At 43.7% G+C, this 24682-nt stretch overlaps 1 long non-coding RNA gene across 2 annotated transcripts; it reads right to left on the minus strand.

Moving 5' to 3' along the window:
- Window positions 1-965: 965 nt before the first annotated feature.
- Window positions 966-21525, minus strand: LOC137451478 (uncharacterized). Of its 2 annotated transcripts, XR_010989845.1 has the most exons (4): window positions 18988-19152; window positions 18023-18235; window positions 6672-6864; window positions 966-1213 (listed from the first exon to the last, which is right to left on the minus strand). It is a non-coding gene; the product is annotated as an uncharacterized lncRNA (long non-coding RNA). The 2 variants fall into 2 exon arrangements; XR_010989846.1 differs by lacking the exons at window positions 18023-18235; window positions 18988-19152 and adding an exon at window positions 21391-21525.
- Between the last annotated feature and the right edge of the window lie 3157 nt (window positions 21526-24682).

Consider the following 24682-nt stretch of genomic DNA (forward strand, 5'->3'; position numbering starts at 1 on the left):
GATAATGAACAAAAGTTAATTGTTTATTCCTCAGAAATTTGTATACTCCTGCTTGTCCCCTGCTACCTGAGGTCCCAATTCACCTGCAGTGCCACAGCCAAGCTGGTATCACAGAGGGGCCTGGGTTTAACTGAGAAGAGAGCAGCAGGGATGCTGAGCAATACCTAGGACACAGGTAGCCTACTTGCAGGCAAAGCTAGTTGTTACCTGCACAAGAAGAATACCAGAATGCCCACTGCTCCCTGGGACCCTCTTGCCTCTGAAGCAAAGCCTGAGTTTTGTGTCAGTGCCATGAGGAGCACAGGGCAGACTCTAGAGTGCAGGTTTGTTAGCTGGCAACTGTTTTACAGTTAATTCTTAACCTACAACAGCCATTCACAAGCAAGTCTTGTTGAGGTGAAAACATGCACGACCACATGCAAGCTGGCAGGCAGAACAAGGGCACATGAGAGGCTCTTGGACATTTTGTACCCTGGCAAGAATTCAGATCAGCTGCCTTGGGGGCTGTGATTGTCAAGGGGCCACAGGCTTAGAATTAGTGTGATGAGCAGGGTGCTGCCAGAGAGACAGAAAGGTGGCCTCAGGACCACAAGAACTGAGAAAGAAGTCTCCTTAACAAGATTTCAGCCTGAGCTACTGGTATGCTCCTAAATTGCATACACTGTGCTTCTCCTCCTTCCTTTGGATCCAAGGGCAGGACTCAAAGGCATAGGCAAGGCTGCCTGAAGGAAAAATTGGCATAACCTTTAGTACTGCAAGGAACATTCATGATGAGGAACCTGATCTGAAATCCACCTGCACAAAGACCCCACAAACAGCCTCTCGGGCAGGGACAAATTCAAGTGTTTGAAAACTTGCAGAAAGAAGTTGTTTGGTTTCGTCCTCTGGTAGTTAGGAGGCTTTTTTTTTAATGCAGGTTCTCTCTTGGCTGCACAAATCCAACACAAACACAAAGTTCCCTAATATCCTAGAATTTTATTGAAAGTTCATTGACAGTAACTGGTCAAACATAATGCTGGGAGTATATCATAGCATATGAACAGGTGTCAGAGCCAGCAGACATATTTAGTCCTCAGTGAACATAAGGACTCTCAATCCCCTTCCCTTTCATCTAGAACAGATTGAGGCTTCTCCATGTGTTTTCTTCCTGAAGTCCTCTTGAAGTGCTGATGCTACACCAAAGTCTCTCACTGAGATTCTTGTGTTAGGCATGCTAGGAAAGGACAAACATTATACACGGTGTATATAAACTAATGCAATGACAATAGCTCAATTAACAATGTCAGTGACAGCAACCCCTTCACAATTAGAAGAATATTTTTCTTTCCCAGCAGGAGAAGAGGGAAAAAAAACCCCATAAACCTACTGCCAATACTGGGTCCTGAGGCTGGGGCATTGGAATGGAAAGGATAAATGACGGATCATCAGAGATATTCTTCTACTGAAAGGTAGCTCCAGTCTCCAAATGGAGCTTTGTATTAAAGCTCCGGGTTCAACCGATAATAAATTATGTTGTTTAAGGACAAATATTACATCTTTTGCAAACTCTGAAGGGAAAAGGAGTATGGCTGGACAGGCAGACCCCTACTGAGTGCTGCTCTGGCTCGGTGCCATTCACTGACTGACAGCTGATAATTATCTTTGATTTAATGTCACTTAATGTTCTGTTCCCTTCCCCCCTTCCTGGCCCTTAACACCTTGGTTATTCTCCTCCTGTACTGACATACACTAGGAAAAGTAGTGTCTTGGAAGAAAATGCACTAAGACAGAATATCCTGCTCCAGTAAGCTACAGAGAAAATGCCAAGTTTGTTTATTCCTTAAAAATATTAACTAACCTACCCGCTAAGAAAACTAGAATGAAAGCTTTCAGCTTCAGAGAGGAGCGTAAAACATGGGCAAAAGGACTGGCCCTAAATATAAGTGAGCTCAGCATTTCTTTATTGTCTGCAGAGTAGTGGCACTGAGCATTCCTAAATCAGGGAATTCAGGATTCAAGAAAAATCAAGGCTTTTCTTTATTTTCAGCAATACAATTCCTTTCATTGCCTTGAGAAAGTACCTAAGAGGCCTAAGGAAGGAAAAGGGGTTTTCTGTTGTTTTCTCAGTGTGGAGTATGAGGAAGGACTTCCACTCCCTTTTCAGCTTTCCCCCTTTCTCTGGAGCTTAGATCTCTTTCTGCCTTCTCCTATATGTTCTCTGAGGAGAGGTGTGTTTGTAAGTTCATTTTCCTTATGCTGAAAATCAAGAAAAGCCTCAAGCCTGTCTGCTTCTCATCTCGACAATTGGAACAACCCCCTAATATCCTGTGATCAATACAATAAATATTATTATTGCTGGTTAGTGCATACATATTAGAATAATATTAGAATAAACCAAACCAGGTTGGAAGAGACCTTCAAGATCATCGTGTCCAACCCATCAACCAATCCAACCCACCCAAACAGCTAACCCATGGCACCAAGCACCCCATCAAGTCTCCTCCTGAACACCTTCAATGACGGCAACTCCACCACCTCCCCGGGCAGCCCATTCCAATGGGCAATCACTCTTTCTGTATAGAACTTCTTCCTAACATCCAACCTGAACCTCCCCTGGCACAGCCTGAGACTGTGTCCTCTTCTTCTGGTACTGGCTGCCTGGGAGGAGAGACCATCATCCACCTGTCTACAACCTCCCTTCAGGTAGTTGTAGAGAGTGATAAGGTCACCCCTGAGTCTCCTCTTCTCCAGGCTGAGCAACCCCAGCTCCCTCAGCCTCTCCTCATAGGACTTGTGTTCCAAACCCCTCACCAACTTTATTGCTCTTCTCTGGACTTGTTCCAGCAAGTCAACCTCCTTCCTAAACTGAGGGGCCCAGAACTGGACACAGTACTCGAGGTGTGGCCTAACCAGTGCAGTGTACAGGGGCAGAATGACCTCCCTGCTCCTGCTGGCCACACTGTTCTTGATGCAGGCCAGGATGCCATTGGCCCTCTTGGCTACCTGGGCACACTGCAGGCTCATGTTCAGCCTACCATCAACCAGCACCCCCAGGTCCCTCTCTGCCTGGCTGCTCTCCAGCCACTCTGACCCCAGCCTGTAGCACTGCATGGGGTTGTTGTGGCCAATATTGGGGTAACCAGAGAGAAGAGTGCAAAATTCATAGGAATGTAGCTTAAAAATAAGTTCCTTTGCTGTGGGAACTCTCAGGAGAACACAAAGAAAATCAATGTAAAACCAGAGCTGTATTTCCTCTGTTGAAAAGGGACAGGTTCAGGTATCAGTCAGAGTATGTATATACTTGGTATGCAAGATGCCTCCCTCCTTCCTTTCCCAGTCTCCTACCCTTAACTAACAGCAGTTTCACCTGAGGAAGTCATAGAATTATAGAATCAACCAGGTTGGAAAAGACCTGAGAGATCAAGTCCAACCTATTACCTAACACCTAACACCTCATGGCAATTGTTTAATTGTGGCATCAAGTGCCACATCCAAGCCTTTTTTGAACACCTCCAGGGACAGTGACTCCACTACCTCCCTGGGCAGCACATCCCAATGGCCAATTACTCTTTCTGTGAAGAACTTTCTCCTCACCTTGAGCCTAAACTTCCCCTGGCACAGCTTGAGACTGTGTCCTCTTGTTCTGAATTGTTTGTGTCAGTGCACAGTGAAGAGCTGAACTCCTGCACTGTGAGGTGATGCTCACTAATCTTGACCAACCTTTGACCTCACATACCCCTTGCAGGGTACAGCTGGCAGCAGCACCCACAGTGCTTTCTCCACCTCTCTCAAGCTCTTCAGCATAGTGTCCCTTCTCAGTACAGAGTTTAGCATTCCCCTCAGGAAATCTTATCTTCTGGCTCCATTGCCAGTGTTTTCCTGTTCTTGCCATTACACCACAACTATCTTCCTGTGCCAACAGCCAGCTGGTGCCATCCTAGTCCAGTTATCTCTCAGGCCATTGAGAAAAGTGTCCAGAACTCATTTTTTTGGGGGTCTGTGTTTGTGCACCAAAGAAAGTGGGAGGCCTGTTTGATTCTTTCTTTGCATGAGGGTATGTATTCGCTGATGGCATCTTTTACAAACACATCATGTACTCCACCTAAAGGTGCTGTGTGCTCTGAAAGAGCCAAATGCATTAGCATTCTTCAACCATAACTTTTGAAGTTGGCATTTGACTATTTTTGCATTTCTTCCAGGTTGTAGTTAGACAACTCCCAATTCTATGGGGAAAGCAAAGACCATAAAATGCCAGAGCTCCACTCTGCTGAAATAACATTAGTGAAATATCAAGTCCCTTATGATGTCATGAGGGATTCCTTAATGTGACTATAGCCTCCTAATGACATCATAAAAAACAACTGCAACATCAGAAAACAGCCGAGGGTCATCAATCAGCCCATCTTCTCTCCTACCCACCAGGGGCAGCAGCCCAGCCTGCTCCTATCTGCTTTTTATGAGCAGCGCTGTCCGCTGAATAGCAGGCAGAGAAGAGACTAATAATCATACAAATATCAGGGAGAGCGGTCAATCATCACCTGAAATGTTCAGTACACCTGAGGGAAATTCGGGTGCTGCAGCCTGAAGAGTCTGCAAGCCCAGCATGTAGAAGAGACAGCATTACTGCCTTAGAGGTGACCTGGTGCTCTCTGGGCAGCAGGCAGCACTAGTTAGCAACTCAGTCATTTTGTAAAATGTGGGGAGAATGGGACAGGAAATTGAATTATTTGGTTGCTCTTTTTTTCCTCCAGCTGTAAGCAAAAGTGGTGTTTTCTCCATGCTGCCCAGCTACCCATCTGCATGTCCCATGTCACAGAGACCACACCGACAGAAGGCTTTGCATAGAATGGTCTAGGTTGGAAGAGACCCTGAACATCATCCAGGTCCAACCCTCCTGCCACGTGCAAGGACCAATGATACTAGACCAGGCTGCTCAATGCCTCACCCAATCTGGCCTTCAGCACCCCCACCCAGGGAGGGGGCATTTGTGACCTCCCTGGACACCCCACTCCAGTCTCACCACCCTCACTGTGATCTTCTGTCTAAATCTGCCCTCCTCAAGCTTCAATCCATTCCCTCTCATCCTATCACTACAAGCTCTTATAAACAGTCCCTTCCTGGCTTTCTGGTAGGCCCCCTTCAGGTAGTGGAAGGCTGCTCTGAAGTCTCCCCAGCTGTTGTAAGCAGCTTGAGTTCTGCAGCAAGATTTCAATGGAAATAGTTCAAATTATATGTAGAGAAGGATTCACAAAAATACATTTCCTTAACAGCTATAAGCATTAATGAACCTTGCAGCATGTTGCCTGGCACACCCCACTCTAATCTGGGCAGACCTTAGAGCTGCCTTCCAATAACTGAAGAGATCCTACAGGAAGGCTGGAGAGGGACTTTTCATAAGGGTCTCTAACAATAGTGCAAGGGACAATGGTTTGAAGATGAGAGAGAGTAGGTTTAGACTGGATCTTAGGAAGAAGATCTACAGTACAAGGTTGTTGATACTCTGGAACAGGCTGCCCAGGGATGTTGTGTATGCCTCCTCTCTGGGAGTGTTCAAGTATGAACTGGACTTGACTGGTCAAGGTCTCATCCACAGGTGCCCCTGCCCATGGCAGGAAGTTTGGAGGTTGTAGACAGGTGGGAGCTGGTCTCTTCTCCCAGGCAACCAGCCACAGAACAAGAAAACACAGTCTCAAGCTGTGCCAGGGGAAGTTTAGGCTCAAGGTGAGGAGAAAGTTCTGCACAGAAAGAGCAATTGGTCATTGGAATGTGCACAGAGGTGGTGGAGTCATCGTCCCTGGAGGTGCTTGCAAAAGGATTGGATGTGGCACTTGAAGCCATGGTTTAGTTGTCAGGAGGTGTTAGGTATTAGGTAATAGGTTGGACTTGATGATCTCTGAGGTCTTTTCCAACCTGGTTGATTCTATGAGTCTATGACCTACAAGGTCCCTTCCAGCCTAAGCCATTCTACGATTCTAATATTACCCATTTCCTAAGTTCTTTGTATCACTTCAGGGTTTATATTCCATGGAAAAGCACGGATCTTATTTATTGTTACCATCTGTCATGTAATAAAATCCCTTAAGCTTCATGTTACTCTTAAAACATGAGTTTCTGATTCAGGGAAGAGGGAGGGAACGTTGGTATCATGCTGCTTCTAGAGTTACATATTTTAGTTTCTTTACTCAAGTGAAGGATGCTGAGATGAGGGAGAACCTCATGCAAATCAGAATGCACATAATCTTCTGACACTCCCTGAGCCTGCAGCTCTCTGTTGTGAAACCTACTAACATTTGACACATAAGGTAGGAACATCAGTGGTGGAAGTAGAGAGCAGGTTGGCAATGGACTGGCTCTGGTCACCAGCTTCTCCTTCTTCAGAAAGGGTAGAGAGTATCTGCTTTTCATGAACAAACCTAAGCACTAATAATTACAGTGATACATTTCCAAGTCAAGAGCCATTCTGGGGTAGCTGATGCCAGTTTTCAAGGGGGAAAAGGAAGTTCCTCTAATAACCTTTGATTTTAAAAACATCTGATCTTTGTAAGCCTGAATTTTCACATTCAAACTCGTGTCCAGATTTGTAGAAAAAGAAGTGTGGTCAAACACTTGGCCCTGGGATTCTTCATGGGATCAGGAAACAATTCAGAGGCATCTATATGTGCACCATGCACCCAGACAAGTGACATTCTTACCTGTAATAGGTGCCAAAGCCTTTCCAATCCATGTTCACCAAAGTTTTGTTCTGTAACCCCAGCAAAATTCCCTTAGTTCTGTTTTTGGTAAACTTAGGCATCCATGTAATTTCACTTGCTTATCAGGATCTCAGTCACACTTGTGCAGTGCTGTCAACCATGTCCTGAAGGCACAGGAGTGCTTGATATATTCCTGCAATTAGAATTTACAGGGAGAAAAAGAATTTACTGATGATGTATAAAAATCTCAAATTCAATTCAGTCTCTCAGCAAGTAGCCAGGAAGACCATTCTGACAACAGCAACCACTCCAGGAATGTCAGCAGAGCTGACTTTCAGGGAGAAGATGAGCTAAGTGAGGCCAGGTCAAACTCACATAATTACTTTTCAGAGCAGAAACACATTTCCAAGAGCATATGCAGGCAGTTTTAATTTCTCCTTTTGACCATTTCCATGTGTTATCAGCGTACATTTGCACTCCGTGGAAAAGACAAGATAAACCGAATATAAAGAAACTACCCAAAGCAATCTCCTTTCACAAGCAACCTGTAGGAAAATGTGTCCTTAAAGTGCCTCTAAATGAACCACATCGAGAAAATAAAGAGCATTACGACCTGCAAAAGCTGTGTGCTTGTTATCCACAGCGTGCTTAAACACAGCATTCACAAGAGGGAAGGATAAAAACCACCTCAACAGCTTTAGGGAGTGTCAGAGCCAAGACAGAGGGGATGAAAATGGGCAAAACGTGCAGGTGAGGAAAACTCAGGAAGATACAACAATTCCAGAGATCAGCCAGGCCTCTTAGGAGGACAGCATTGTGTAGGGGACCTCTACAATATCAGCCAAAGCCTGAAATGAACTAAGACTCAGTTCTGTTAGATGAGTCTCCTCTGTAGCTGATCTTATCTAAGCTAGAAGTCTTCCTCTTACATAAAACTTGGCAAACTAGATGGCTAATTCCACTAACATACCATGAGAAAGCCTGGCAGATTGTTATCCACGATGAGCACCTCCTACCTCGGGCTATAGAGCTTCATCTTAAGTTCATCTTCTAACAACTCTAAGCCTAGCCTTTGCATCGAAATCACAGGTCAGTTCTGCTCCCCTGGCATTCTGCAGCATAACCTTAAGCAATGTGGTCAAACTTCAGAGTAGGTCCCACTTTGAGGGAGGATTAACACAGATGCCTTCCAAGCTGACTTAATCTGTTCTCCCACAGTTCCAAGGGGGTTGAACACAGATGTTCCAGAAAAAGGGATGGGGCCATTTGTGATGCTTGCTTGCCCTTTGCTCAAGGGATAGTTCCCTCATGAACCAAGCTAGTTAGCAACTTGTATGCAAGGGGACTGCATCATTAATAAAATTAAATGATTTAACTGATGCAGTTAACACACCACCTCCTCAAGAGCTCTGCTGTTCTACACCTCTGCTGTCTGAGGTGCAAAATATAAATTGGTCTGTGACAGCAGGAGAGGCAGCAGGAAGTGAAAGACATACTGCTGAGCGCTTGAAATTCACAGGTCCTGCAGTCCTCAATCTGTTCTTGACTCCAACCATCTTTTAAGTTGTTGGGGTTTTCCCCCCCCCCCCCCCCGACTTCTCATTAGGTTAAATTGTTACTTGTGCTCAGAATCAAAGATGGAACGCTGAATGATAAGAACATAAAGTGTTTTAAGTTCTTGTGCTTCTGTAGGACTGCAGAGGGTGCCAAGTCCTCGCACGCACCAGGTGAGCAGAACCGAGGCTTGAATGCAAATCTCCTCCGAGATCCTACTTGCACAAGTCCTGCCAGCTCCCTCTGCTCTACCTACAAGGAAAAAAAGCACAAGCCTCCACTGCAGCAGAGATCAGAGAAGCACAGCTGTGTGTGGTTAGACAGGATTTAAAATCTACAAGTACATGTTAGACAAATATGTATTTCGGGGAATTTTTCCTCTCGGCTGCCACTAAAGGTTATTGCTGACAGCTGTAGATGAGAAATTATAGTGTGTGTAGCAATCTTAAGGACATCACATGAAATTGCATTACAGCTGTGATGGCAAAAAAAAGGAAAAAGTGACCTTTTTTTTTTTTTGATGGAGCCTATTCCACAGGACTTCAAGTCACATGAGAAAGTACTGGCTGGGTTAGATTTTCCTGTTGCTTGATCTAACAAACGCCTGACCAAGTTAAAAGAACCAAGACAATGACAGCAGTGATCCTGGAAGTCAGTTCTGAGATGGAAAGCTGCATGCTTTTGTGATGCCTATTCACATGCCCTGACCCCCTCAGTTCAGTTGCTATGGGAGGTGAAAAAATGGGATATTAGGGCTGGTTTCCTTGCTTTTTATGAAGTCAGATCATCCTGTGACTTGCTGACGGAACTGAGTGATATGATCAGGAGGTAACAACCCCTAGAGCTTAAAGTGGGGATGTTTCTTGGGAAAACTTCCACCAGAAAGAGAAGTGTGGGTCAGGAGAGAGATTCTACTCAGGTGGGCTATGTTTTGTTTGCAGATCACAAAGACACTCAGTATCCTCTGAAGTCACTTGATCTCCAGCTTCTCACTCTCATGTTCCTTGCTCACTTTGGCTGATATTGTAGAGGTCCCCTACACAGTGCTGTCCTTCTACAGAGAGAGTTGGGGTTGTTCAGTTTGGAGAAGAGAAGGCTCTGAGGAGACCTTCCAGTATCTGAAGGGGGCTACAAGAAAGCTGGGGGGAGACTTTTTAGGGTGTCAGGGAGCGATAGGACTGGAGGGGATGGAGAAAACTAGAAATGGGTAGATTCAGAATGGATTTTAGGAAGAAATTCTTCCCTATGAGGGTGATGAGACACTGGAAAAGGTTGCCCAGGGAGGTGGTGGAAACCTCATCCCTGGAGGTTTTTGCAGCCAGGCTGGATGTGGCTGTGAGCAACCTGATCTAGTGCGAGGCCTGCCCATGGCAGGGGGGTTGGAGCTAGATGACTCTCGAGGTCTCTTCCAACATTAACAAATCTATGATTCTATAATCTCAACTGGCTATGGACACCTTATTCAAAGGGGGGCATCGAATTGTTGATACTGTCTGTCCCTTTCTCCTGATAAACATTTGTCAATTCACTCCTCATCTGTTCTTCACTGTGTGCCCAGGCTGATGTTAGCTGAGGTTGCAATACAGCTATGTTAAATAATTTTATCTGATTTGTTGGGTGATGGTATTTCTAATGGAAAGCAACATGGTAATTTCAGAATGTTACTGATTAGATGAAAATGATATTGCATCAAAGTTACTTCCTTAATTTATTCAGAAAAAAACAAGAAGGGTTTCTCTATTAAGATGCTTAATTAAAATCTATCTCTCTCCATACAAAATCTATACTTCAGGACCCGCATGTCATGTCTGAAAAGAACAAAGGCTGATTAGCATCTTTTACAGTCTGCTTTTCTTTTTGTCACTTATACATTCATTACAGCAATTCCAGCCAGGTTTAGAAGGTCTGGGCTGGTGCTGTCACACGGACTGGCTGAGCCAAGGCAGAAGAACAAAAGAACACAGCTGAGCTTTTTAGGTTCCTAGAGAAAAAAGAGGGGAAGCAGTCAGAGTCCAGATGGGACAGGGTGGAGTGTGATGAGCAACAGTTCCTAATTCGAGGGAATCTGTGAGAAACACATCACATAAATACCATCACAGGAAGTCAGACTGCTCCATCACTCTCCCACAATTTCAGGGTTCTTCTCCAATTTTAGAAATAAAATAGGAAAAAAGGCAATCTGAGCACCAGCAATAAGGTTGGACTTGATGATCTCTCAGGTCTTTTCCAGCCTTGTTGATTCTATAATTCTGAGGCACACACACACACTCATGCACTCTCACAAACAGCCTGGTAAAAAGCACAAGGGGAAAGAAAACAAAGTTCTATCTCTTTCTCAGTGAAGCAGTGAATTACAGGTTGCTTAGCTGAAAAAAACCCCAAACTCCCCAGCCTTTAGTGCCTTTTTCCTTAGCTTAGAGAAAACTCTGAGATCCCAGAATATCTTTCCCTCTGTCCTGTTCCTGAAAAATGAAGTTTTCATCAGCCCAAATATCTGCTTCATTGGATGGGATGCAAACCAAGATGATGTTGGTTCAAAGTAATAAAAGTATATACCATAAAATTCTTCAAATGTTCTCTTCTATTGAACTCTAAACAAGAGAAAGAATTCCCAGCAATACCACAGGCTGCTATTTGCATGAGTGAAAAGAAAAGGAATGATGTAATTATCTGCAAGTTGGACAGAATATCTGGTGAAAACCTGACAGTCACTTTTACAGAGGATCTAATTCTGCCCTTGCTTACTTTGCTACAGCAGGAAAAGCCTTCTGCTAACCCACAGCACACCGAGAGTCACAGTCAGCTCCTCCTTATTGCTACACCTCAGCAGATTCTAAGATAAAACTAGTGGTTGAGTTTGGGAGCAGTGCACATGAAACCCACTCCCTTCAGAGTAATCTCTAGCAAATCTTCTGACAAGATGCCTCTTGCTAGCCCCAGGGCATCCTGAACATATTCAAGTACCACAATCTCCCTGTCCAAGAAGCACATCTGCCAACTCTCCAGCAGGAAATGTTGGATGAATTTGGGGAATATCTTCACATATGGAGCAAAGCCAGGAAACTCTGTATTTCTCTTGCCCGCCTGGGGTCAGTTGGCCTCCTCTCAAGCCTGATTCCAGCATCTCAACCATATCACACAGGAGCTGGGAGTTGCAGAGGAAATTACTTTCCTCTGTTCTCAGAGGAAAAATAATGATGAATTGATGTTCCCCCTTGCAGTGTCCATTTACTTTAGTTTTACAACTGTGAGTATGCTCCAGAATCAGCTGTCCTTAGAGGCAGGGCTCAGCTAAGGCACAGTGCTCAATGCTTTTCTGAAAGCTGCTTAGACAAGCAGAGGAGATCCAAGGACAGGAGAATCAAGGAATGGGATCAGCTTTTGCTAATTTGTGTCAGCCTCACTTTGACCCAGAACTGTGCTCAGCAGCCAAACTATTCATAAAACCAGCCAGACTTCTTTCAGTAACTTCCCAAAGGAGCTGAAATTATCCTAGGTATCCAGCTCTAGGTGCAACAGATTGTTCTAAGCATCTGTCTTTATCAAGCAACAGCATCAGGCAACAGACTTCAACCCTCTTTTATGATCAAACTAAACCTGTACATAATTCAATTCATTTAAGGTGTTGCACCTTGTTCTTCTCACTTAGCACTTGGGAGATGTGTGAAGAACAGCTGAGCTGGCTACTGAAACATGTTCTAGACTGTGCAGGATACAGAAAGCTTCCTGTTCTACTCCTCAGCACAGAGGAAAGGTGTGCAGAGTGCTTCCCCAAAGGGGTCAGCAAGCAGAAAGCAAGGTGGTAGTCACAGTACTATTAGTACCACTTCTCCCTTTTTATGGCTCTGGCGTCTTTACAAGGTGCCTGACTCCTACAGCCTGCACACATCTAATTGGAAATCAGGAAAGTGTGGTCAACAGACACAGTGCAGATACAGGATGGGTTTTGCCTTCATTTTTTTTCCCTTGCCTTTTTTTTTTTTCTCTTGCCTTTTCTTTTCCTCTCTCTCTTTCATCACTGAAGGATTCCCTGCTGGTTGTAATCAAGACCCATAAACTCACAACTTAAGTCAGTCTGAATGCTGCGATCCCAGCCTCATTTACTGCTGCTAAAATAAACCTTATGTACACATCCACTTCTCTTCTGCTCTACCAAAAGCAGGAGTTCTAGGAGATGCACACAGTTAAGTTTTCAGTGCCATGATACAAGGCAGGAACACTAAGGCAAGAGACAGAAAACTCAAACTGGACAAAGCTCTACACAGAGCAGTGTGAAAAATGATCCTGACTGAACAGTCTCCTGGGGAATAAACTGAATGAGATCAGTTTTGTCTCTCAATTTCCATGATGAAACCTCCACTTAGTATTTGAGCAAAGAGCATCACAGCAGTCAAAACCTTCCTCTGACAAACACACGCTATAAAATGCAAGAAATTCCCACAGTCAATGTCATTTAAACTTTGTTTCTTAAAAAGGCAAAGTGACTACAGAACAGATAAACAAACAAACATTTTCAACCTGAAATAAATGCACCACCAAGTTTATATGACTGCAGTCCCCTATAGAAAACAATTTATTTTAGCAACATGACATCTAATATTGCTGCACTCCATGCACATGTAAAGATTGGAACATCTCCTATTGCATGATAACTCATTGCTCAATTAATTGGCTCGTGTTTAGCAAAGTGGCTATTTCTCAGTGGGGACTAACCACATGCCAGCTATGAACTTTAAAGCAAACCCAGTTATTAGTTAACAGCAAAGAAACAATCTATAAGGCATCTTAAGGAATGCAAATATTCATTATAAACTGCTGAACGGAATCGCAGAATCGTCAGGGTTGGAAGGGACCTCAAGGATCAGCCAGTTCCAACCCCCCTGCCATAGGCAGGGACACCTTTCACTAGATCTGGTTGCTCAGAGCCACATCCAGCCTGGCCTTAAAAACCTCCAGGGATGGGGCAATAGATTTGCACCAACAGGAAGATGGCAGCACGTGAAGTTCTGTAACAAAGTGAAGAAAAATACCTGCAAGCCTAGATTGGTCCCCACCAGATTCACATTCACTGCCCTGGAAAGTACTTGGGGAGTAAGAACTTTGCCATCTTGTATTGGTATGAACAACTTCCTCATTGTATTTTTGGCAGTAAAAGAAAATTACAAGTGTTCAGTTAAACCCAAGTTACAATTTAATTGCCCTACTAGTAGAATATTCAGAGATGATGTCACCTCATCGTTCACACTGCACTTGGAGGCATAAAGGAAGATCCTCTGACTTGACTCCTAATCAACCTAGAAATACCATGACTGCGAGCTCTAATGTCCTGGCAAATGCTGACACATGAAAGGCCTATCCATGCTTTTAAGAGAGATTTCTTTCTACTGGATTTAAGTTCTGTTTTCAGTCCCTTCCTGAACATGTAACTGATTGTGCATAAACAGGAAATACAACTCAGCACTGATATAAAAATGGCTTAATTAATTAATATCAAAATTGTCACTGAGTGATTGTCCCAGAGTGGAACAACAGAGAAGAACGTCAGATACTCATTGTCACACTATTTCTTTGGTGGGCTCTATCAAACAGCAAAGTTAACCTAAAATACAGAGTTAAATGTTGGGTTTTTTCCCCTCCTGTGATTTCTCTACAGTCTTCCTGAATTGTCCTGTCAAGTCAGTCTGTGTGGGCTGTGACCTCTTAGTTCTCTACAGGCCACAAGATCTTGACCTTATGAAAATTGTTTCTCTTTTTTTCCCCCTGCCACTATGAACCATGTTTTCAGGCTAGGTGAGAAGAAATTTTAAAGAGAGTTATCACCATTTTGGGGAAAAACCCCACAATTTAACTATCAGATGTGAAGAGAAAAGGCAATTTGCTTATCATTGTTCTCTCCTGCAAGGACAGGCTGAGGGAGCTGGGGGTGTTCAGCCTGGAGAGGACTATGGGGAGACCTTTCAGTATCTGAAAGGGGCCTGCAAGAAGGTTGCAGAGGGACTGTTTTCAAAGTTCCTCTCTTCTGTAAGTACACTGAGACCAAAGTTCTACAAAGTCCTATAATGTTGGACCCTACTGTTTTGACTCCTTCTCTTTCTAAACACCAGTATCAGCTTGAAAAACATCCATCACAAAAGCCACTCAGAATCTGAGCAGTTCTCAAGCTGTCTGGCATTTTAACCAATAACATCACAGCACATTATGGGTTGGAATGGACCTTACATCCAACATCTCTAGCAAAAAAAATCCAAGACTCTCTCTTAATATCAGTGCAGCTATATTAAAAGGATTCACCCCAAAAATCTTTGACCATATTCTGAAGGGAAAACTGGCATTATCTGGTGCTGCTGTTATCTTGATTAACTTTTTCTTCACTGCCTCTACCCCTTTTCATTTTTTTTTTCCCCTTTGCAGCTCCACTGCAGCCACCATACATAATCACAGAAATTAATTTCACATTCAGCCTTTACATTGTTCCCTGGCCCCTGTGGGCTGCTCCTAGTACCTCCCCAGTCACTGTTGCAGAATATATTACGAAAGCAATTTTTGGCCAACTGCTCCCACAAGAGCAGGTCTTTGATCCAGCTGAATGAAGGAAGGGGACTCTGTTTTCCTCATGCTTGATGCACAACAGCACCTCAAAGAAATAGCTTTTGAATGCTTTGTTTTGTCTATAGTAACACTGCTTCTGTTTTCCTTAGGTTGTTTCCTTGATTGTTTGGGGTTGGTTTTTTTTGCCTTACAAGGCTATAAAGATTTCCTTTGGAAGATTAAAACAACCAACCAATCCAAAGTCTAAAAGAATTAAGCAGATTAGAAATGGCTCTCAAATGATCCAGCAAAGGCTCCTCAGAAAGAAATCTTATTTGCTGTGGCACCATCAGTTCACGTGCAGAGAGTAGCTCCGGCTCATCCTCTTGTGCACACCACACATGCACACAGTTTGCTCAGTTCCACCAGGCATTAGAATATGTGCACTGATGAATTACACAATGCTGGTGGAAAACTTGAAGCCAATTAGGCTCATCTGTGCTACTGAAATACATAAAGGAGACATCAACTGAATTTAGTTTGCTCTCTGCTGCACGCATTAACGGGCTGGTGACCGCTTCAGTGCTAGCAAAGCGGTTTTGTAAATGCTTTCATGCTGCAGCCTTCCACACTGAAGGGATTTTCACTGTGATTTTCCAGCAGAACCCAAGAAGTCAACTTAAACCAAGCATCTGGTTTGACTGGGGAAAAAAAAGACTGAAATATGCAGAAGTGCACTGATGTCAAGTCGAGAGCTTTGAGAATTGTGACACCACTTAATTAAATGCTTAAGTTTGGTGGTAGTCTGCTGGGTGGGGTCCCCCCCAACCCCCCTCCCTTTCTTTCTTTCACAGGACATCATTATCCTATTGCAGAAATTGTTTCCTTTCAGACACCACCACTGGGTGCAGCTGACTAGTCTCCAACTGGGTGACAAAACATTTCATCATTTGTAAGTGGGTTTTGTTTTGTTTCCCCCCTACACACACACATTTATGGGGCTTTAAAGTCACAATTTTCACCTGCAAGAAGCCAGGTGCCTTGCTCGTATGAGAGTGCTGTAAAAACACACAAGGGGAGATTTAGGTTGGACTTGAAGGATAATTTCTTCCCCTTGAGAGTTGTCAAAGACTGATCCAGGATTCTCATGGCAGTGATGGAGTCCCCATACCTTGCGGCACTTAAAAGCTGAGGACATGATTTAGCTGTGATATAGCAGTGCCAGGTTAATGGCTGGAGTCTGTGATCTCAAAGGTCCTTTCCAACCTAAATGATTCCAAGGTTCCATGAAAAACAAACTGTATGGAAGGCAGGCTCCTTTCAAAAGCTGGAATGCATACTATTAGCAGGTTGGAAATATGCAGCTTGCAGCTATACCTGTGACATGAACTTACAAAAGATACTGCAGAAGACAGAAATCAATGACAAGGATGGAGAGATTATCCTTTTATGGGAAACTACATTGCCTGCTTCTTTATTTCTCCCCTAAATTATTTTGAAATGAAAATACACTAACTAAGAAACAGGGGATGCAGAATGAGAGTGGTTTGCACTATGATGATTGGATGTTGAATCCTCACAGTTTTGTTTCTCATTTGCATCTTCGCATATTTTGTGTTCATTTTCATCCTGGCTTGACGTTCTCCAGTCCTGCAGGCCAGCTGATGAACAAACCTCAGCACTTCTGGGCCAAATGGATAACACAGCTGCACAGGAGTCAGGAGGCTACTTTCAGATATATACTGTGCTGTCATAGCTCCATGCTATCTCATCCTTGATAACTGCAGAGCGAGCGTGCAGCACAGGAATCAGCAAGAACCTTGCCTCTGGCATATTCAACAGGAGTTGGTAATGGCAAGGAAAGATTCTTCTAGCAGGACACACAGGGCTGCCTCTCTTCTCCAGTGCTACAAGTAAATGGTGTAACTGCATGATGAGTTTTGTATTCCTTTTTATAAAGCTGCCTTCAAGAGGACAACTGAAATTGGGAAGTGCTGTTGTCAAGGTGTTACACGTGAGGTTCTGCCACTATGGGGGATTAAGGTTTGGTAAATGCACAGATGAAGTCAACAGGGATCTCCTATTAACAAGGAACAGAACTGCAGTATTCAGAATGCTACACTTGTACACTTGTACCTCGAGTACTGTGTCCAGTTCTGGGCCCCTCAGTTTAGGAAGGAGGTTGACTTGCTGGAACGAGTCCAGAGAAGAGCAACAAAGTTGGTGAGGGGTTTGGAACACAAGCCCTATGAGGAAAGACTGAGGGAGCTGGGGTTGCTCAGCCTGGAGAAGAGGAGACTCAGGGGTGACCTTATCACTCTCTACAACTACCTAAAGGGAGGTTGTAGACAGGCTGATGATGGTCTCTTCTCCCAGGCACCCAGTACCAGAACAAGAGGACACAGTCTCAGGCTGCGCCAGGGGAGGTTCAGGTTGGATGTTAGGAAGAAGTTCTATACAGAAAGAGTGATTGCCCATTGGAATGGGCTGCCCGGGGAGGTGGTGGAGTCGCCTTCATTGAAGGTGTTCAGAAGGAGAATTGATGTGGTGCTTGGTGCCATGGGTTAGTTGTTTGGGTGGGTTGGATTGGTTGATGGGTTGGACACGATGATCTTGAAGGTCTCTTCCAACCTGGTTTGGTTTATTCTAATAAAGGTTTATTCTAATACTTCAGGCATTGTTCTCAGGCCATCGCCTGTGCTTTCCTTTTCCTTCCTTTGGCATTTGGAAGGAGGATAAAAGAAAGTTTAGGAATTGGGCCCTTTAGGTGCCAGCAAAAGAGTTCTGGGGCAGACACACAAATACTTGTTGTGGGACAACTCCTTCGAGCTCCATGTTTCAACAAGGGAGGGTTTTTTCCTCCCTTATTGATTCATTTTTGCAACAGAGCTTACCAAACACAGCTTCCCTCAAACGATTCTTCCACCTAATCTGATAGAAAACTAACCTTGTTATATTTATTGACAGAACATTGAAATAAATATTATTGGTCTAGGGGGAATGTTTCAGTTCATTGATTATTTCCCTTTTTTAAAAGGAAATCACAAACACACTGTATTCCCCTTGGTGTATTATGCTGGGAATAATCTGCAGAAATGCTTACTTTGTTCAAAATGCATCTCCAAAACATCATCTTCCTGTCCCCAGGGAGCGGGGACCCTTTTGAATAAATCTGATCTCGAGCAAACAGGCAATTTGCAATTTTAATTGTTTGCACAATTCTTCTCTGCTTGTTCAGGAAATTAAAAGAAACCAGCCCATGCTCTTACCTGCAGCAGAGCGAAGACATGAAGTTCGGGGGAATGCAATTTGTTCCTGAGGGATTGGGTAGGGCTTCGAGTCAGCTGTTGCTGGTTTAACACATTTCACCAAATCTTTCTGTATCCTTCACTACTTGCTCCTGGTAGATTGCTTCTTCCAAGGCTGATAGTCAGAACAGTATCCATCTAGCATCCTTACTGCTGACAACTTTGCACTGGAACCTTACAACAAGATCATTCATTTGACAGAGAGTAATACAAACGATGAATAAATTCATAGAATCAGAGAATCAACCAGTTTGGAAAAGACCTCAGAGATCATCAAGTCCAACCTATTACCTAATACCTAACACCCCATGACAACTAAACCATGGCTCTAAGTACTACATCCAAGCCTTTTTTGAACACCTCCAGGGACAGGGACTCCACCACCTCCCTGGGCAGCACATTCCAATGGCCAATTACCCTTTCTGTGCAAAACTTTCTCCTCACCTCAAGCCTAAACTTCCCCTGGCGCAGCTTGAGACTACATCCTCTTGTTCTGTGGCTGGTTGCTTGGGAGAAGAGACCAACCCCCACCTGGCTACAACCTCCTTTCAGGTAGTTGTAGAGGGCAATAAGGTCTCCCCTGAGCCTCCTCTTCTCCAGGCTAAGCAACCCCAGCTCCCTCAGCCTCTCCTCACAGGGCTGTGTTCCAGACCTCTCCCCAGCCTTTTTGCCCTTCTTTGGACACATTCAAGTATCTCAACGTCCTTCTTAAATTGAGGAGCCCAGAACTGGACACAGTACTCAAGGTGTGGCCTAACCAACACTGAGTACAGGGTTTGGGGGCCAAGGACAAGAAGAGTGGAATGACAGAAGTGCTGAGAGCTCTTGAATGTAAGGAGAGAAACTGTTAGAAAACTTATGCATAGGTCTGAAGAAAAATGTATGAATCCAAGCAGGATTTTACTCAGTTTTGCTAAATATGGTACCTGGTATGAAAAGGTTTTTCCCAAATAAGGTAGCACTCAGGTGCTCAAACGAGGCTGTCCTCAGCAGCATGAATTGAAGAGCCACCGGACTAAAATAGCCGATGGCCCCTTCTGCAAGATTTATAGACAGCTCACCGGTGTTCAGTCAAATAACCTCCTAGGGCAGGTTCTCTGACATCCTAAAGACAACAATTTGAAATAATGTGAGATGATAAATGCAAATGTGCAACAGTGCAATGCCACAAAGCTCCCCAAAACACTGTCACTTTCATTAGCCAAACAGCCTGACATTACCTATTTCACTAGGAGGATCTAAAAGGACACTAATTTTTTTAGAGGCTTTAAAACCTGAAACTAGACCTTGGAACAGAAACAAACAGGGGGAAAATAAAACAACCAACAAGCTGAGCAACAAAAGGATGCTGCAGTTAAAAGTCTGTACCACATGTGAAAGCACACTGCAGAAGTGCTACGAGCTGCATCTCAATTTTATTTACCTTGAGGGTCCCTCACTGAGTCAAAAGCATTGCCAAAATTGTGAGGAAGCTTTCTGTGATTAGAAGACCAATGCCTAGTTTGACCAGAGACAGAACGTGATTATATCTCTCCCACAGGACCAAGCATGAACCTCATCTGTATACAGCTTCTAGCTAAAGAGCTCTGCTACTGAAAGTAACTTGTTCTTTGCCAGGGGTTATATCCAGTGTCTTTTCTGTGGACATTATGTATAGAGACTTTATACACTGCTGAAAAAAGAGACATGTGAAGCCTTCTGGAGAGTATCTGTTCATGAAGAACTAGAGGATTCTTTTCAGTTCTGCTTACTGTTAGAGCCTTACTTACTGAGCATGAAGACTCAGAATTCTTGCCATAAAGAATTGGTTTGCACAAGACTTGCAGCAATAAGGATTTCTTCCCAGTATACTGTGTTTTGACTAATCTTGGAGACTGCTTATGAATTCACACGGTCTCTGACTGTGTTATATGCAGATTAAGCTGCTGTGTTGGATGCATATTCTCCCACTGTCATTGTAACACTATTCAAAATAATCAACACTTACGAAGAAAGGAAACCAAAAAACATTTCTTATGGGCAAAGGTGGTCATCATGTGGCGTTCACAGTTCCCTCTCTGAGATGCATGCAGTTTTCCCAAGTAGTGGTAAGAAGATTCTTTTTAATAGTCCCATTGGAAATATTTTGGAGACAACCCCCTCAGAGTTGGTGTCTGCTGACTCTCCTCTGCCTGTTTGTTCAGGGACAAGGCAATGCCCTGGATTTCTCCAACACTTCCTTTTATGACAGCACAGAATCACGAAAACACTCAGGTTGGAAAAGACCCTCAGGATCACCAAGTCCACCTATGTAAGAGTGAATATACCAAGCCAAGCTAAAACTGCATGCAACTGGTGATTATGTTGTCCAACAGACCAACAAGAAGGACCATAATGAGCACAGACACCTTGCTTCTCCTAGATGCTTCCTGATGTTTTATCCAGAAAGATGGTGCAATTCTATTCCTTCAGGAACTGGTCCATCCAGCTTTGAAAACACATGGGCTTTGAAATGAAGTGAAAGAAAACCTGCCCTAGGTGATCCTGCTCTGGCAGGGGGATTGGACTAGATCTTTCAAGGTCCCTTTCCAGCCCTTAACATTCTGTGATTCTGTGAAAACAGAAAGTCAGGGAACCATTAGGCATAATTACATGGACTCCATGGGACATCCACTTGTCTGCAGCAGGGAGCAAACTTGATCAGTGCATTCAACAATGAGAATTTGCACTTTGTGTGCTTAAGAAACACTAACATCTGGGGGGAAAAAACCATCAGTTTAGGGTTTGTTGTTTCCCTCCCTCTCTCTCTAGTGTTTCACACCTCTATATCTCAAAAGCAATTCACAAGAGTTGTTCACATGATCAAAAAGACAGCTATCACCATTTGTTTATGCTTTGAAAAGGCAACAATAAGAACAAGTCAAATATGGGTGTTTTGGGGTAGGGTTTTTTTGGCAACACTTTTTCCCTAAGAGTAGTTTGAAGGTTATGTGGATTTCTACTTGCACCTAGATTTAATCACGCTGCTGCACATTATGCTTTCTAGAACCTTGGGTAATTGGCAGCACTAGGCAACTCCACAATGCAGTCCCTTATGCTGGGCCACCATACTGTGAGACCACAGAGTTGATAACTCACCTACGAGGAGCTGACAGACTACACTGAAAATTGGAGGGGGGAAAAAAAAAAATAAGGAAGAAAGAGGGGGAAGGGAGACAGAGAAATACATTTTTAAAGATAACCTGGAGGCAAATATAATATTTATACTTATTTATCCTCACAGCACAATCATAAGCCCCAAAACATGTCTAATGAGGTGGAATTGCAAAATGGCCATGAGTCCTACTTACTTGGCTTCTCAGTGGTCTCTCAGCAGTCACGTGGACCTGTATTTTTCAACTATGTGACTGCTGCAGGCAAAACTCCTGTAAGTAAGAGTGAGAGTCACAGCAAGTCCTTAACTCCCAGTGGCATTCATCCACAAAAATGCCAACCTAGGGAAAATGAGAAGACAGACAAAAAAAAAAGTTGCAGGGGCAATTAAGCACTGCAGGCAACTATACTTGATGCCCTGCAAAGGTGGACCAAGCATTATCTGCTCAGGTGAACTTTCATTCACAGCTTTCCTCAACTCTTTGAATGGCCTCAACTCTTCAAGGTTTCAGAAAGAATCAAAAATAGGAATAAAAAACCCCAACAAACCACAACCCAGCGTGGCAGAGAACTCTTCAATGTCATCACTGAGCAACAAGCCCTGGCCTGATCAGTATTGTGTCTTTCATCTGTCAGTTAGCAGATTCCAGCTTTATTTCAAGCCCTTTTGGAAAGTATCTGACATTTCATAAGAACTCTGCATTTCTCCAGTGCTATAATCCAATCTGTACATTAAACCAGCTGCTGAATTATAGATGTTCTCAGGTGATCAGATTAACCATCATGGTTTCCAAAACATCACCCCAGATTCCTAATGTGCTGAAAACATCTACTCTCAGCCCAATATCCTGATATGTAGAACAGTTTGAGTTGGAAGGGACCATTTAAACATCATCAAGTCCAACCCCCTACCCCTGCAGGCAGCAGGGATATTTTCAACTAGAGCAGGTTGCTCAGAGCCCTGTCCAACCTGATCCGGAATGTTTCCAGGGATGGGGACATTTGCTACCTCTCTGGGCAACCTGGGTCAGTGTTTCATGGCCCTCATCATAAACCAGTTCTTCCTTATATCTAGTCAAAATCTCCCCTCTTAGTTAAAAACCATTGTCCCTTGTCCTATCACAAAAGGCCCTGCTAATAAGTCTGTTCCCAGCTTTCTTATAGGCTTCTTGAAATACTGGAAGGACCCAATGAGGTCTTCCTAAAGCATTCTCTTTAGCAGGCTGAACAACCCCTACTCTCTTAGCCTTTTTCATAGGAGAGGCTCTCCAGCCCTCTGATCATGTTTGTTCTTTAAAACAAAAAAAAAACCTACTGAAAAAAATAATCAAGCCACCTCTAAGGCATTACAGAAGTATTATGGTCCAAGTTGAGCCAGCCAAGGGCCATTTATTTACTTGGACACCAAACATTTTGCTGTGGTTCTGAGGAGCTATGACCTGCAGCGAGAGCAGAGAAAACTGCAGTTATTTAGAATAAACCTTTATTTAGAACAAACCAAATCAGGTTGGAAGAGACCTTCAAGATCATCGTGTCCAACCCATCAACCAATCCAACCCACCTAAACAACTAACCCATGGCACCAAGCACCCCATCAAGTCTCCTCCTGAACACCTCCAACGACGGCGACTCCACCACCTCCTTGGGCAGCCCATTCCAATGGGCAATCACTCTTTCTGTATAGAACTTCTTCCTAACATCCAACCTGAACCTCCCCTGGTGCAGCCAGTTCATAGAATCAATACAGTTGGAAAAGACCTCAAAGATCATCAAGTCCCAACCTGTCACCCAACACCTCATGACTACTAAACCATGGCACCAAGTGCCACGTCCAATGCTTCGGAGCATTTGAAGGTAGCAATGGACATGTCCAACTACACAGGGACTGGAATGGGGGGAGCTTGGTCAAAGATTACTTCTGTAGATTAAATTATCTCCACAGTGGTTGCTTCTTCCCTCTTCAAAAAGCTAAGAAATCCTAAAAATTATCACCTCATGTTAAATGAGTTTTCAGACATATTTCAGCTTGGCAGCTCAGCTATGCTGTGCACAGGTACCACCCAGCTGATAGGTGATGGGTACATACGTGTATTCCCCCAAGGAACTTTCAAGTGAGTAAGAAGAGTCAGAAGAAAGGGAGAGCAACTTCCAGGATCCTGTAATATGGCTAGAGAAACAAATCACTTAGAGCCCCCCCCCAAAAGCACTTTGCAGGCTGAAATTAGAAACATAAGAAACCCACAACTACAGAAGTTCCTGACAGTCTTAGCTGTGGCTGTTTGAGTGACTTCAGAAGCAACTATCAAGTCTGATCCTGCCATGACATCTGAGAAGTCCCAAGAGGCAGCAGTTCTGTCAAAATGTCAGAGCCAGGAACACCCTCAGCTGAAGCACCACAGGTGGTAAGCACCAGTGCATGCAAGAACAGCATTTGTCTCATTCTCTGCTCTAAAGGATGTGACTGAGTTTCCTGGTTTCACAGCAATCTGTGTGGCAGTTTCAGCTATATAAGAAAACAGAAATTAATACCTACCAAAGGCTGTAGAAGACAGTGTGAAGCTACTTTTGGAACTGCTGTATGAATGACTCATTCACATTTACTTGGAATAGACAGCCTGAGATGATAAAAACAGATCCCCAAGAGGTATCACATCACAATGCACTGAGAAGATGCATTCTAATCTCCATTCATACCTAGCATTACAATTAGATTTTGTAAGCAGGAAGCTTAATATCTTTAAAACTTCCTCTGACATTGCAGATTTCTCTGTTTCCCATTCAATTTATCAGCCTTTTTCAGAAGACAGTAAGAATGGACTTTATCCTCTCTCTTTGGACTTCAACAACCACCCAAAAAAAGAATGTTGCTCTCCTCCTCCTCTTTTTGAACATTATTTGTAGATATTTATGGAAGTAAGCAATAAAGGCAAGAGGGAACTTTCATTAATCTGATGGAGAGCTGATTTGGTGTTGGCTTGAATTCCTCTCAGATGTGAGATGACATGCTGTGCAATAGAACAGCCTGAAACTGGGTGTTGCTTTATGGTGTTTGTAATTAAAGAAATACTTAACTCTTTCATGGGGTATGGCAAATGAGTCCTTTACTTTTCTTTGTGACCTCCTGTAGAAGACAGGATACTACAAGTCCGGAGCCAATGATTTGCCTTAATCTGCTTCTTTCACTCACTCCGTCTTTCACTTCTAAGACATCATTTCAAATATAGCCCAGACCAGCCTGACAGGAAATCTTTGTGATCTTAGTCATGGGAAAGGTCACAGTGTAAGACTTTTCTAAGCAGCAAGTAGTGTGAAATGAGTAGCAGATAACGTGGAGTGAGCAAGAGAGTCACAACACCTAGAGCCATGAAATCTCCTACTCCTATCCCTGACCTTCTTATGCAACATAACATTACCGACTGGGATCCTAGAAATCTTCTAAGGAAGAATAAATGCACAGCTCCACTGCAGACAGAAACCTGCTTGTTCTCA

The sequence above is a fragment of the Melanerpes formicivorus genome, unplaced genomic scaffold, assembly GCF_026170545.1.
Source record: "Melanerpes formicivorus ecotype bairdi unplaced genomic scaffold, bMelFor1.0.p_v2 SCAF_45, whole genome shotgun sequence".
Classification (NCBI taxonomy): domain Eukaryota; kingdom Metazoa; phylum Chordata; class Aves; order Piciformes; family Picidae; genus Melanerpes; species Melanerpes formicivorus.